The sequence below is a fragment of the Lactuca serriola genome, chromosome 3 (assembly GCF_051521515.1).
Source record: "Lactuca serriola cultivar US96UC23 chromosome 3, Lser_US96UC23_V15, whole genome shotgun sequence".
NCBI classification, from domain to species: Eukaryota; Viridiplantae; Streptophyta; class Magnoliopsida; order Asterales; family Asteraceae; genus Lactuca; species Lactuca serriola.
In genome coordinates this window covers 287,874,311-287,890,843 of record NC_136410.1, presented here as the reverse complement: position 1 = coordinate 287,890,843, position 16,533 = coordinate 287,874,311, and the positions used below count along the sequence as shown (strand labels likewise).

At 41.1% G+C, this 16,533-nt stretch overlaps 1 pseudogene; it reads right to left on the bottom strand.

Annotated features, from left to right (window-relative positions):
* Positions 1 to 419: 419 nt before the first annotated feature.
* On the bottom strand, positions 420 to 3,303 carry LOC145096283 (zinc finger protein BRUTUS-like; annotated as a pseudogene).
* Positions 3,304 to 16,533: the final 13,230 nt, after the last annotated feature.

Here is a 16,533-nt window from a genome sequence, read left to right as displayed (position 1 = left end):
AACTTCAACAATTGTATACCAACAAGAAATTACTAACCGTAACTCTATATGGATGATTGCTTTTATGAGGATAAACCTCAGCACCAACAGAAAAGCACTCAACACATACATCAAAATCAGAGCAACAAGCACTCAACACAAAGAAGAGGACCTAACTTTAACTTCATGTAATTTTAGTTAATAATGGAAAAGAATTCTCTCCCTTTGTTACTTCCTTTTCCACAACAGCTCCCTTTGTTTTTGTTTTTTCACCAACACCAGACTTCTCCCCCTTTTCTTTCTTTCCACTTTTATCGGCAAACATTATTAAAATTAAATAAAATAATAATAATAATAATAATAATAATAATAATAATAATAATAATAATAATAATAATAATAATAATAATTACCAACCCTTTTGCTTTATCACTAAATATTCAGAGGTTCAGGGTTTTCAGGGAAAAATGATAATGACCTTTATCTTTATCTAAATTCACTCGATTGAAATTCCCTTTGTTTTTCTTACTTTGACTTGTGATACTTGCTAGAACAGAAGAAGCAATCTCATTGGCTCCATAACTAATGGAACTCAAGATTCCACTAGATGATGATCTACCAAGTCCTTTAACATATAAAGGGGATAAAATCAATATTTTAAAAGGATGACCCCTCTGGTTGATCTATCACCTCAGTCCACCTTATAGCCCATTGGTGTAAAACTTGCGCCCAACCTGCTGTTATGAGTCCAAAGCAATATTCAATAGAAAACTCAAGATTCAAATGAATCGTATTATGCACCTAGCTAGCTTGTTTAGCTATACATATAATTAAACAACTTTAAAAAGGGTACATAATGAGTGAACATACTGCCAACTGGCTATTAATTTTAAAGACTATTGCATGTGTCGTGTAGTGTTAATTTAAACTAGAAAGCAATCAAGTGAAACTCCATCATATATATATATATATATATATATATATATATATATATATATATATATATATATATATATATATATATATATATATATATATATAGTTAGAGAGAGAGAGAGAGAGAGAGAGAGAGAGAGAAAGAACTTGTTGTGCCTGAAGACAAGCCTATTTCCAAAAATGCCCTTGCACAACAAGGTGGATTGCAACCATTATTGGATTCCAAAAATGCCCTTGCAGGACAACAACCTGTTGTGCCTGAAGACAAGCATATTTCCCTTGGACGCCCTTTGCAAGCCCAACCGGAGAACAGGGTGACAAGGGCAATATCGGAAGGAGGAGCTAACAAAAACCACGTGTTAAGAGTTAGAAACTTAGACTTCACAATGAAGAAATAAATAAATAATGGTTTGAGAAAATTTTGATAAAAATAGACAAACCTGCCATATGCATATTGTGGAGAAATGATTTTGATTCCTCTTCAGTAAGTGATCCAACTAACCATGGTAAAACACATTCAATTACTCTCAAAGGCATTACACATAAACTTTGGTATAAGAGCTCTCGTTGTCTTTTAGGAGTAAAATGCTTGTGTGAAAGTGGGAGAACCTGGAATTGAAATCACATAAGGGCGTTATGGTAAATAAAAGTCATAAAAAGAAAGACTAGTTATTCACTATTTCACTCATTCACCTGAAGTTCTTCATTTTGAAATGTTTCTCAATGATGGACATGATATGATCAGCATGTGAGCATAACTTTGAACAAAATTCAGATGAAGATGAATTTGCTCCATCTTTGTCTATGCTTTCAGTCAAACATCTAAATTTGTCAAAGTCACTCTCTTCTTCTGTGTGTTCTTGGGCGAATGACAGCTCAACATCTACAGCAGGGAATATAACTTTATCTTCCACAATACTACATTCAAAAGGATAAAATTAGTATCAAATTATCAATGTTTCAATATGCAAACTTGTCAAATTCACGTGATTGCTACAGAAGGGTACCTATGGAATATGCAAACTTCTGCAATAAATTGGAGTCTTTTATTAAACGTGGATATATCTGAAAAGTCTCCAGATAACTGTATCCTTCTAGCTGTTTCAGCTATATCAATTAATTCTTTTATTATAGCTTTGTGCCAGTGTAATATTTCATCTACAGGGCGATCAGGTAGTGAATTTGTGGAATCGTCAATTGACCTCAAGAAAGATTCTCGTTTTTTAGGTCTGGAAGATAAACATGGACAATAATGCCCTTCCTCACACTCTTCAGAGCTTTTTTTTCTTTTTAAAACCATTTGCACCATCCATCCACGTGAATATAATCTTAAATTAGAATAAGAAGTAATTTGTCAGATAGGAACGAGAAAATGAGTAAAAGATGAACATGGACAAAATACCCTTGCTCACCTGTTGAAGTAGCTTTTCTTATGGGATTACTTTGCATAAATAATTACGCATCTCATGGCGTTCTTCAAAAAATACAGAAGCTGAAAGCCATGGAAGAAACTCTGTCATCATGTTTATAGGAATGATGCATAAAAATTGCCAAACTAACGAAGCTTGTTCCTCAAATGAAAATTTCTCAACGAGCAAGGGGAACACCTAAAATGAGAATTAACAATTATTTTATTTAAATATTGAGATAATAACATGATTCTTGGATAAACTTGTTAGACATTATTACCTGTCCTTCTTCTTTGGACATGTGTTGATTGATTGATGTTTGAAGGGCACCTGTGCAGGATGCTAATTCTCTTCTAAAGCTTTCTTCATTTTGCATGTATGAATCCAATAATGTGAATAGTTGATCAAAGATGACACTTTCGCCCTCGTGTTCAAGAGAATACGTTCTAGCCACGTTCTTGACACGAATGTCTAAAGCTAGAAAAATAACCTGAAAGTATGAAAGAAATAAACATGTTACAAATCTTATGCAACATAGCACCATATCTTTTTAGAATGAAGCCACTGATAAGAAAATTAGTTGGATTATTATGTGAAAGTGCAGTTCTTCTGTAGCAGCTGGAATATCCCCTGAACACAATATTTCAAACATAACCAAGTTAGCATACAAAAACCCTAACAACTTACACATCCATGAAATCAATAACAGATGTGAAAATCGCAAAAACATAATCTTCCCTGAATTCATTGAATCTTCTAAGTTTCTATTCACTGATATTGCATTCTTGAGGTCAACAGAAGGCATCAAATTCGAATCTTGACTTGTGTTCATATGATGAATAAACATATAAGCAAACTCAAAGAAGACGATGATAAATGGAAGGAGAATAGGGGTGATGGTTGAGTACACAAGTACAAGCAAGAAGTACAACTGTAATCGAGGCTCGGTTACAGGCCAAAGCAATGAACCAGGATCCATGGTTTCCTCTGTCTTCTTCGGGATGGCGACTGGTCCAAGAACTCTTTTAGTTGCTGAAGTGCGGTTCCAGTTATGATGCTTCTGGGAAACACGTTGAGATGTAAAAAAAGATGAAAGAGATTAGAATGTCCCATACGAAGATACTTCCTCCATATGGAGCCTAAATAGAACTTGGATCAAAGAGATTAGAAGGTCGCATAAAAATAGTATAAAGAAAAGAATAATTTGATTTATTACCGATAGATCTTTGAGGAGGTGAAGTGTGAAGAAAGCTGTGGGGGCTAGGTTTCCTTTACAATTCTAGGGTTTGATGAATTGTGTTAATCGAACGATACAGCTTAGGAGATAACTGCTTGCTCTTTCATGGGACCTTCTTTGAGAATTTTAACAAACAACGAGCATACACCGGTGTTCAACGCTCTCAGGAATACGACTAAGCAATCTAATTGCAGATGCAGTGTTCTCCTGACCTTCTGGGGATCGAGAAATGAAGGAGAAGAAAATATAGAGAGAGAAAAAAAAGTCTGAGAACCATTTGAAGAAGTTAACGAATTCATATGAGAAATTAGGGCTCGTATAAAGCTATATCTCTTTCGTCAAGAACCCCTATGGGTTTGATCTGTTCAAAAGATGGGATTATATTGCGATTTTGTTGTGGGAAGAAAGAGGATTGGTGATGTTATTAGGGTTTTTTTGGGTATCAGAGTGAGAGAGATAGAGAGAGAAAGAGAGAGAGAGAGAGAGAGAGAAGAACGATGGAAATAAGGTAGAGGGTAACAATGGCGGTCTTTCAAACTTTTGGGATTTTCGTTTCCCCCCGGCTGCAAAAGAAAAGAACGCGCCTTTCACTAAAAAAATATAAAGTGACATTTCTAGACGACGCCCATTTTTAAATAAGTGCCCTCCGTGTTTTTATTTTTTTTGTTCGACATTAATTATAGGGTACGCATAAAAGCGTGTCCACTATCCTTCAAATTTTAGAAGAGATAACATTATTTTTAGGGCACACGCTTTTGCGTATCGTAAATCACCGCGTGTCATTGTTTGCGTGTCATTAAAGGGCTGTTTTCTAGTAGTGGACCTCAGGGTAAAATGACCATTTACCCCATAACAACCAAGAGTCAAAGTCAAAGTCAACTGCCAGTTGGCCCGACTCGTCGAGTTGACTTGCCAACTCGCCGAGTCCCTATCCCTTTGTCCGACCATAAACCCGTCTCTACTCATCGAGTTAAGCATTGACTCAACGAGTCCTCCTTCTAAACTAAAGGCCAATAGTCCTTCATCCTACTCGCCGAGTTGTATGAACAACTCGCCGAGTTCATCTTCATCCGAAGAACACTCTATGCTGAGACTCGCCGAGCTGTATGAACAACTCGCCGAGTCTGTTCTAGAGGCAAGAAGATTGCCTTGAACTTGCCGAGTTACTTCATAAGTGAGTCTGGCTTCCGATCCACTGAGTCACACCCCATGACTCACTACTCCAACCCGCAACACGAAAAAGGGGAAAAACTCGGGGACTCGCGACTCGACTCGCCGAGTCTGCCACATGCAAATACTATACACGCGATTATGCTTGAATCCAACTCATGTCATTCATAGATCTGGGTTTCTAGGGCCTGATTAACACATAAAGTTTCCAACTTTACGTGTAAATAATCACCCATGAGGGTTTTAGGGCTCAAAATGCACCAAAAGTGTAGATCTAGGGATTTCATGCAATATGGATCCATAAAGGCAGTAGATCCAAGCTCCTGGAGCTCAATCATGCCTAGATCTAGAGGCTAAACAACTTATTACGAACCCTAAAACACAAACAAGCTTGGGGAAAGGTTCAAGAAGGACTTTCATGGAGCTACAAGGGACAGTAAGCATGAAAACAGAGGGAAACTAAGTTATACCTCAAGGAAATCACTGAGATAACACAAATATGCCTGGCCTCCTTCTTCTCTTCTTGATCTATTCACCTTCCCTCTCCAAATGTTCAAGAAAACACACCAAAATGCTTCAATCTCACAAGGAACAAGGCTTGAACGAAGTATAGAGCTCTGAGGGTGAAGGGGGCGAGCTTGGGGGCGGATAAGAGGGTTTAAGTAGGGTGCAAACCCTTGAAATTTAGGGTTTCATCAGACAGCGGGGACTCACCGAGTCCAGAATATGGACTTGTCGAGTCGCCAACTTAAATGTGTTCAGGATCCCGTCTCTACTCGGCGAGTCAGACCTACAACTCGCCGAGTCCAAGGCTAAAAATGAAAAAAAACACTAAGATAACTTTTACGTACCAGGAACCAGGTGCTACAATATCCTCCAAAGTTTGGATGGTCCTCTCGCTCTGACCATCCGTCTACAGGTTAAAAGCGGTGATAAAGTGTAGATGGGTGCCCAACTCGTCGTGAAATTTCTTCCAAAATTTAGAAGTAAACCGCACGTCTTTGTTTGAAATCATGGAGACTGGCACTCCATGTCAGGCCACAACCTCCCGTATATGGATGTACGCCAGCTTCTCAGCCAAAATGCTCTCCTGGATCGGTATAAAATGGGCACTCTTGGTTAACCGATCCACAATGACCCATATCGAATCTACTCCCTGTGCGGTCCTAGGAAGCTTGGTGATGAAATCCATAGTAATATCTTCTCATTTCCAAATGGGGATTTCTAACGGCTGCATCTTGCCGTGAGGCCTCTGATGCTCGGCCTTGACCTTCCTGCAGGTCAGACACCTCTCGACGTACCAAGCTACATAACGTTTCATGCAGGGTCACCAATAATCAGGACGAAGATCTATGTACATCTTCGTCACCCTGGGATGAATGGAAAATCGGGATTTGTGCGCCTCCTCCATCAGAACCTAGTGCACCCCCCCCCCCCCCCCGTGATAGGGAACCCACACCCTATGGTGTAGCGTCAACAACCCATTGCTATCGTAGTCGAAGGAGGGAACCTGTCCTACAATACACTCGCTCTTCCGATGTTCCTCCTTCATGACCTCCTGCTGGGTCCCTCGGATCCGCTCCAGAAGCGGAGTCACCACTATCATCCGCAAGCAAATGTCACTGATCGGGGAAACCTTGCGGCTAAGACCATTGGCCACCACATTGGCCTTCCTTGGGTGGTAGAGGATCTCACAATCATAATCCTTCACTACATCCAGCCACTGACGCTGTCTCATGTTTAGATTTGGCTGGTCCATTAGGTACCTTAGACTCTTGTCATCCATGTACATGGTACACCAGACCCCATAGAGGTAGTGTCGCTAAATCTTGAGGGCGAAGACAACCGCCCCCAACTCCAAATCGCACGTCGGGTAGCTAGCCTCGTGAGGCTTCAACTGCCTCAAAGTGTATGTGATAACATGCCCTCTCTGCATTAATACCATACCCAAGCCTGAGATGTACGCATTGCAATATACCATAAAATCCTCTACACCCTCAGGCAGGACGAGGATCGGCGTCTCGCATAGTCTCTGTCTTAGTGCCTCAAACGTTGCCTGCTGCTCAGGCCCCCAACGAAAAACGACAGCTTTCTTCATTAGCCGAGTCAGGGGTACGACTATCTTGGAGAAATCCTGAATGAATCTTCGGTAGTAGCTTGCCAATCCCAGGAAACTCCGAATCTCAAATGGAGACTTCGTAACTCCCATCTCATTACGGCCTCTACTTTGGCCGGGTCAACCAAAATACCGTTCTGGTTAACATGGTGCCCAAGAAACTACAACTCACGCAACTAGAACTCACACTTGGAGAACTTGGCATACAAGCTCTCCCTCCTCAAGGTATCCAACACCTCTTGCAAGTGCTCCTCGTGCTGCTCCTGTGTCTTGGAGTAGACCAAAATATCATCAATGAAAACTATCACAGACCGATCCAACATTAGTCTGCATACGCAGTTCATGAGGTCCATGAATGCGGTAGGAGCATTGGTGATCCCGAAGGGGATCACCACGAACTCGTAGTGGCCATAGCGAGTCTAGAAAGCAGTTTTCAGTATATCCTCATCCTTGACCCTCATCTGATGGTAGCCTGATCGCAAGTCTATCTTGGAAAACCAAGATGCTCCCTGAAGCTGGTCAAACAAATCATCTATCCTCGGGAGCGGGTAACGGTTCTTCACCGTTACCTTGTTCAGCTCCCGGTAACCTATGTACATGCGATGCGACCCGTCCTTCTTCTTGACAAACAGGACCGGGGCTCCCCAAGGCAAACTATCCGGTCTGATAAATCCCTTGTATATTAGCTCCTGCAGCTGTGTAGACAACTCCTGCATCTCAGGAGGAGCCAACCGATATGGTGCCTTGGCTATCGGAGCCCCACCAGGGACTAGGTCAATCTTGAACTCTACCTGTCGCTCCGGAAGTATCCCAGGTAGCTCCTCTGGGAATACATCCGCGTACTCTCGCACCACCGGTACATCGCCCACCGACGCCTTACCCACCTCTTGGGTATCCATAATATAGGCGACATACCCAGCGCAACCCCACTGTAGGCAAAGCCTAGCCCTCGCTGCTGAACATAAGGCCAGTCTGCCCTGTGGCCTCTCACCCTAAACCACCAGCTCTCCCCCACTTTGGGTCCTGACGCACACCAACTGCCATGCACAGTCGATCACAGCCCCATTAGGGCTCAACCAATCCATACTGATGATGACCTTGTTCCTACACAATGGTATGAGAACCAAATCTACCAGATAGTTCTCCTTGAACAACCTCAAAACACAATCTCTGAAAACATCAGATGCTCGAACTGATCGATCGTCAGCAATCTCGACCTCCAGAGGGCAATCCAACATGCCCAAAGACTCAGGGAACCTCTTGTTAAGTGCAAGAGAAACAAATGATCTGGTAGCTCCTGAATCAAACAACACCTGAATTGGAATACCGTTCACATGGAACGATCCTAAACAAGATACATAACATAGTACATAAATATCGTAAACAACATATAATAAAAGCTAGGGAGAAGAAATCATACTCGTCACCACATCGGGTGCGGTGCGTGCCTCCTCAGTAGTCAGCTGGAAGGCTCGAATCCTCACCACTGGAGCCTCCGAATTGACCTGTCGGCCATCAATGATCCGCAGGGTCGCTGGAGCTGGCGCCGCCACTGGCGCTGCTGCTATCAATCTCGGGCATTTTACTTTTTATGGCCTCTCTAGTTGCAGTGAAAACATAGTAACTATGATGTCGGAATGGTGTGGGTAGGGGCTATACAGTCCTTTCTGAAGTGCCCCGCCTTCCCGCACTGGAAGCATCCCGATCCCCTAATCCTGCATACCCCCTTATACGATTTGCTGCATTTCCCACAGCGGCCTCGGCCTTGCTGGTCCTTCGACCCAGCGTTGAATCCCATGGGTTTCTTCCACGAAACCCCAATCACCCGCTCAGTCTCTGCCTTCCTCTTTCGGAGGTGCTCTATATCAATCTCTCTCTCCTTTGCCCTCATACATGGAATCTAGGGTCGGTCATGCTGAGTAGTTGACATGCTCCCGAATATCAGCCCTCAACATATCATGGTAGCGGGTCTTCTGCATCTCCTCGTCTCCTGCATGCTGGGGTACCAATAAAGCCCTCTCTCTGAATTTGGCAGTAATCTCCGCCACCGTCTCTGTCATCTGTCTCATATCAAGAAACTCACTGGAGCTGCTGAAGCTCCACAACTGGCACAAACTTAGCCCTAAACCTTGTCACAAAGTCCGACCAGGTCATTGCCTCAACAGCTGAGGCTCCCAAGGAATCCCTAACTGACTCCCATCAATCTCTAGCCCGGTACCTCAAGCATCTAGCCACAAACCGGACCCTCGACCCCTCAGGGTAGAAGCTGGTCAACTGAGCAGACTCCATGTCTCCGATCCATCTCCTGGCGACAATGGGGTCCTTAACCTCGAGAAAGTCTGGAACACCGCATCCCCTGAAGTCCTTAAAGGACAGTGTGCGCGCCCATGACTGGCTAGCCGCCCAATCACTCCTAAACGCCCTGAGGCGATGCTCCACCAACTCAATAATCCCCTCCTTGATCGACCCGAAGATCACCGGGGTCGACTCAAGGATGCCTCTAGTGATCTTGGAGGCAATGAACTCACGTAGTCCCTCATCAATTGGCTCAGCGCCTGATCCTGAACCTGATCCTGAACCTGATTCTGAGCCTGATCTTGAACCTGATCCTCCTCCATGACAGGTGATCATCACCATTATGAAACAAACAAATAATTGTCAGGGTCATACACAACATCAAGAGTTCTCACATACTACAAGTTTCCTGGTTCCATCTTGGCCCTCCTTGTCTCGAATATAGATCCTCTGCTTTCAGTAGTATCGGCCCATACTATCTTCCACATCTATCCGTACTTTCCTTAAAGATTGCCTTGACTTCACCAAGTCCCCTTTCCAACTTTTGCCTATTGTTCTAATCTTGTCCTAGGCTTACCCTAGGGTAACTCTCCAACCTACTCTCTGCAATCAGCTGCATAAGGAAATCCCCGCTACCTCCACCTAACTAGCTTGCGAATACCATTACGTATCGATAAGACCAGATAATTCTTCGAATGAGAGTTCCTACCCTACAATGGTTGGACTCAAACAAGAGCTGCGAAATAGGGCTAGACCTGACATTCTGAAATTATTTAACCCTTGAAATGCGTAACTTAACGTATTCGTTTACTAGTTAGTTAAAGGTAACTAGAAGCCCTAAAAGCACAAAGCAAGCAACATTCGAGCATTAAGTAACCATACCAGGCATGTCCTATTCAGCAATCATATTATGGACTAATCAGTCCTATCATTTAACTCAATAAGCATATATATAACAGGCATATAAGGCATCTTCCTAGATCCTTAGTCGTATTATAGCATGCAATTCTCATAACCATATCATCATATAACATAAAGTGTATGGGTATCTTGGGGAAGACTTACTTGAGCTCGGCCGTTCGTGCACATCACACACCTTGTTCTTTCTCAAAACCTTTCTTACTTCAACTTTTAGAAAATATTTTCTTGTCAAATCTTTCAAACCCTCAGTTTGAGTCCAGGCACCTCCGAAGGTGTGTCCGAATCCCTCAAACCAAGGCTTTGATACCAACTTGTAACATCCCAAATTTCGAGTCCAAAATTTTTCGTTTTTAATTAAGTAGATTATAAAATCGTTTACAGAAACACTTGTCGAAATCATATCAATCCAAAACCCATCATAAACATGTATCGAATCAAAACATTGAATAGTAATAATAGTATCAGAGTACAATCCCATGAATCACATAATGCGGAAATTCGATATGCGTGTGATGTTCAGCTATCGTGCCGGCTCCTTCCGCTTCGCTGAAGAGGTACCTGAAATAAAACTGAAAACTGTAAGCACGAAGCTTAGTGAGTTCCCCTATCATACCACAAACATACAATAACATATTTAACCAGACATATCTAGGTGCCGACCTCCCCTTCGGTCTATTTCAACCGGATAGTTGCGTAGCATATCTGGATGCTAGCCTCCCCTTTGGTATATTTCAACCGGATAGTTGCCAAGCATATCTGGGTGCTGGCCTCCCCTTCTGTCTATTTCAACCGGATACCGGGGACTATTTCACCCCTACCACTACCACATAAAAACATAACATAAAGGCACATATAACAGAACAAATAGCGGCATACGAGTTAATTATCACACAGACAATTATCTATTACAAACTTCTACTAGTGGGCCGGTATTGTGGCCTTAGACACACTTTTAACGGAAGGTAACTCACTTCGTGATACTGCATGTCTAAACTCGCGGGAAGTGGTCTTTAGCAGCTACTCCGATGAGTCCCGACTATCATAAATACATTAACACTAAAATCAGAGTCTATAACATGATTTAGGGTAAAATGACCGTTTTACCCTTTGGTCCAATTTGGGAACATTCAGGAGACCCCACTCTAACGCATTAAATCCAATGTGCCCATGATCCGTCAATGGCCCAATTTTCCAAATTCGGCCCAACCCCTCAAATAGCCTTTTCATAATTCTGATAAGTCTTTTAGCCTAAAACAAAATAATCCCAGTTGGCCCAATATGGCCCTAAGGGCCCAATGCTTTTGATTCCAGATTCCCAGGTCCAAATTATGCTTTACAGTGGGCTATGAGGCCCAACAGTCCAGTCCCACCCTCTAAGGCCCAAAAGCGCAAATGAATCCACTCTGCATGCGTACGCACGGCGTACCTGGCATGTATGCCCAACGTACACTGGCCTTGACCACATACGAGAAGTTGACCCAGTATGCGCGACATACTAGGGAGTATGCCTAGTGTACTGGTGAACTTCTTTGGCACTTCATTCATGACTTAATCCGTTAAGTCTTTTCGTCTAAAATGCAGATCAAGGTCCTTTAAGACCTCCTTAACCATAAAGTCATGAACTTTATGTGCTTGCATGCAAAGTTGGGGTCAAAACATGATTTTGGTCCTTTTAACAAACTTTGTTACCCACAAACACTTGCATGGTTGTGGCTTAACCATCAAGGTCTAATTTTTATGACTCCTAGTGCCTCTAAGAGCCTAAAAGGACAACTATTATGGTATGAAGTCGTTAAGATGAAAAAATTCTCAACAATGGAGTCCAAAAGTAACTTTAAACACCCCAAAAAAAATCTAAGTATATAATGGCCAAGGTTGGAACTTGATACCTAAGATAAGTCAGAAATGGTGCTACTCTTCTGGATCTAAAAGCTCTTGGTGGATCCTTGCTCATTCTTCAAGTTCCTTTCTCCTTCAAAGTACTAAAACTACACCAAATACTTTCTAATAGCTCCCAAATCACAAGAACACACAAAAGTAGGCTAGGGTTTTCATGGAGGCTGAATAACCAGGGATAATGTTCCTTATATAGGAACTAAACCCTAAATGTTAGGGTTTAAAGAGCTGCACACATACGCTGGCATACTCATGGTACGCTGGACGTACATTCTTAGTCTATGCGCTTCCATTCCACGAGTGCGCTGGGCGTACATGGCAATGTACACCCCGCGTACGCAGCTTCCTTAGCCCATTATCAAAGCCCAAACGTCAAAGCCAAACCCAATCAACACCACACTTAAATTAGGATGAATAGAATTAATACCTGGAAAAAACCGGGCGTTACACAGTTATCCGGTTGAAATTGACCGAAGGGGAGTCCAACACCTAGTTATGCTAGGTAGTTATCCGGTTGAAATAGACCGAAGGGGAGGCCAGCACCTAGATATGCTAGGTAGTTATCCGGTTGAAATAGACTGAAGGGGAGGTCGGAACCCAGATATGACGGGCATGTTATGTTATTGTATAATAGGTGGTATGACGGGGGAACTCACTAAGCTTTGTGCTTATAGTTTTTAGTTTTGGTTTCAGGTACTTCGTTTTCAAAGGAAAGGAGTCGGCTTGATCGCAGCGCATCACACCATGTTTTCCGCACACACGATCTTTTGGATTACACTCTGATATGATTTTATGATAATATGTTTTGATTATTGACACTCTAGTTTTGACATGAGATATTATTATGAATGCTTTTATATTGATGGTTTTATATAATAACTTAATTAAATCGAAATTTTTGGCCTGTATATTTGGGATGTTACATGTTGGTATCAGAACTTTAGTTTGAGGGATTTGGGCACACTCTCGAGTGTGTTTGGACTCAAACTAAGGACTTGGTATGGAAATTTTCAAAAGGAAAATAATTTTCTAAAAATAATTTTGAAAAGAAATTGAAAAGAGAATAAAACTTTGAAAAAAACAAAGTGTGTGATGTGTGTAATCAGCCGAGCTCAAGTAAGTTTTTCCCAAGATACCCATACATGTTATGATATGATATGATATGATATGATATGGTTATGAGAACTTCATGTTAGATTAGGGTTGAGGATCTAGGAGGATGCCTTATATGCCTATTGTATGTGCTTGTAGACTTTCATGCTAGTACTGATCAGTCAATGATAGGATAGCCTGTTTAGGTTATGCCTGATTGTATGAGCCTTTGAATTGCATGTACATATTCCTGATTAGAGGATAGAACGGTTTGATTGGATTATGATGGTTAGATTTTCCGTTGTCTGAATATTGTTTGCTTTGTGCTTTGTAGGACTCTTTGTGATGTGAGTTAGCTATGAAGTGAATATGCTAAGTCACATGGGACATAGGCCGGATAATCTCAGAATGATGGACTTGACCATATTACACAGCTCTTGTCTGAGTCCAACCGTTGTAAGGATGGGTCTCTTACTCGAAGGATTATCTGATCTCTGTTGCATGTGGCTATATTCATAAGGTAGCTAGTTGACATTACTAGGAATCTTTCAGCAGTTGAGGACTGCGTGAGTTCGGGAACCTAAGAGAGCCTTGGATATGTTTCAGTGGGTTAGTAGTGAAGCTCATTGGGACTTGGGTATACCAGTTTGAGGAAGTGACTTGTAGGATTCGGGAGGATTACTGAGGAAAGTATGGATAGGTATGGATGGTAGTATTGGGCTCGTACTACTGAAAGCATAGGATCCATGCTCTAATTGATGAGAGTCTTGGATAATCTGAGAAGCTTTAGGGAAGAGTTTGTGGCCCAGTTTGGGGACAAAGGATGTTCCAATTGTTGCGGCTTAGCCTTTGTCAAGAGAGTTAGTGATCGTGACAGGGTGTCAGACCCTAAAGTATATGATTTCCAAGAGTTGCAGATGCGATATCTATTTGGAGCACCCTGGGAAGAGAGGGTCGTGACAGGTGCGTACAATAGAAGGTCCTAGGAAGATACCCATGACCTACGATCATTGGGTGGAAAGCCAGCAGGGCTGAAGTCAGTGCATCACGTACGAGAAAGTGATGGGTTTTGGTCATAAGACATCCTATGTGCTCATACAAACCCTAATGCTTGGATCTAGGTTTCTCTATTGTACATGCTTTGAATCCAAGACTATAAACCCTAATTCTAGCATATGGAAATCAATATTAACATATAATTAGGTTTATGATATTACCTTGATTGTTATGTAGCAATAACAATCCCAATTCCTCCTTGAATTGACTTTGGAAGGCTTAGAGTCACAAGTGTCACTCCTCTAATGGCTCACAAATACCATAAGCAAGAGGATGAAGAGGAGAGAGGTTAGAGGCTGCCCAAAACGTGTTCTAACCCTAGAAAAGAGGTTCCCCACGTTTTTGAGCCTTAAGGGTTCTATATATAGTGAGGCTATTAGGGTTATCTAACAAGGAAACCCTAATTTGGTTGCTTAATCCCTAAGCAACCCATAGACTCCTTTAATCAAGCCCATGGAAGATTTCCTTATGGGTTTCCCCATAGAATTCGTCCACCCCTTGATTCAAGGCAATCCATGGCCCAAATTGCAATTATCTTATAATTACAATTCCAGTCCCTTAAGTTTAATTAATCTCTTTTAGTCACAAAACTAATTACCAATTAATTATTGACTAATATTAATTAAACAATATGATTTCTCCTTTAATATATTATTCCCAAAATATATTAATAAATCATATTTAATCCTTTCTCTCCATAATTCATCCTATCAAGTTGCTTTGGTGAAGGCAACCCAAAAGGACCATGCACCATCGGGTCAAGTACATACCAAAATAGTTATGGACTTAGACACTAATCCAACAGTCTCCCACTTGGATAAGTCTAATAACTATTATGCGTATGACTTCAGATCCTGATCTGCAATCGTAGCTTTCTAAAGCCGCTGTCAACTCTGATCATATCAGATACGCGTGTCCTTTAGATAAGGGATCATATATTCCTCCATTCTAGATATCATATGAGATATGATTTCAAATCATTCTCTTTGTACTATATCTCGATTCCAGATTTATGATGACTGACTAATTGAACAAATCAAATTAGCCCTAGCCCGGCCGAGTATTTATGTTTGTCATCACAAAACCATCGAGGGGCCCAAAGATATCTCTTTTATCCTACCTTGGATAAAAGGAACGGATAATCTTTGATACAATGCTTGCTTGCACTCACTCACCGAATCACACACAACAATATGTTTTATAACACCAAGTTACTAGTGCGTTTACATATTATCAATGTGCAACCGATTTGTAAGATACAAATCACACATCTCAGTTTCAAGAATATAAGATGTTATCGTCTCACCGATCACTCGTGATACAATTCATGGAGTGATCCAAGTGAGCGTGGGTTTAATCCAATGCTCAAATTCATATTCATAAGCACTCATGAACGTTGCAGCAAACATTTGCTTATGTCTAATACTCTTTTAGACAATCCACACACCAATTCACGACAGTCTTCATTCATATCTACTTCCAACATATGAACGACTGTGGCCCGTTCGAATAATTCGATTATTCTTAATAAACTCAATTACTCTGGAAGTCAAAACATGCAAATGTGAAATACAAGAATAATACTAATCCCATATGGCCTCAAACCTTTGAGTATAAATAAAACTCCTTTTATTTATCACCATATCGATTACTCATTATTTGTCGTTCCGGGTAATCAACTTCTTACTTGAATTATTACACTTGTCCCATGCTCCTAGCATGCAGACAATGTTTACCTATGGTTCTTACTTTGTGAAATAGATCAAATTGAACACACTTCCAATCATTCTCATTTCACAACTCCAAATCCTTTTCATAAGTGCGAGAATATCAAATTCTTGTTACTTATAAAATATGCTAGATTCTAACATCCTATGCAACGATCCTTTCGTAATGTCACTGCACCAAAGTCACAAAGACCATTGCCAATGATATTACAAAGTCCTGTATTGGAGATTGTTACAAGGCAATTCCTTAGATACGATGTCTCTCACTCAAAGTACATTCCTTTGAACATCCTTTTGCATAAAAGTTTCTAATCTAGTCATAGATTTTCAATATTCAATTCCCAATATGGACACGCTTCCATATTTTCCATATGACAACTCATTCTTAATAGAATCTTATTTATTCGTAATGATGTCGATATGGTTCATCCAATATGGAAACATTTCCATAATTTCCATAAGACAACTCATTCTTAATAGAATATTTTCTATTCATAATAATGTCGATATGGTCCATCCAATACCATGCTTCCAACTACTCACAAGCGACCAATCCTTGTCAAACTTTGGATTGTCCTTTGATAGTTGTTTAATTATTTTAGTCAAAACCAATTCTAGTCCCTTTTCCCTCTAAATGCGCTCGACATTTGGAAAATTTTAGAATGGTCAAACATTAAAGCATTTGCAATCGATCCTATA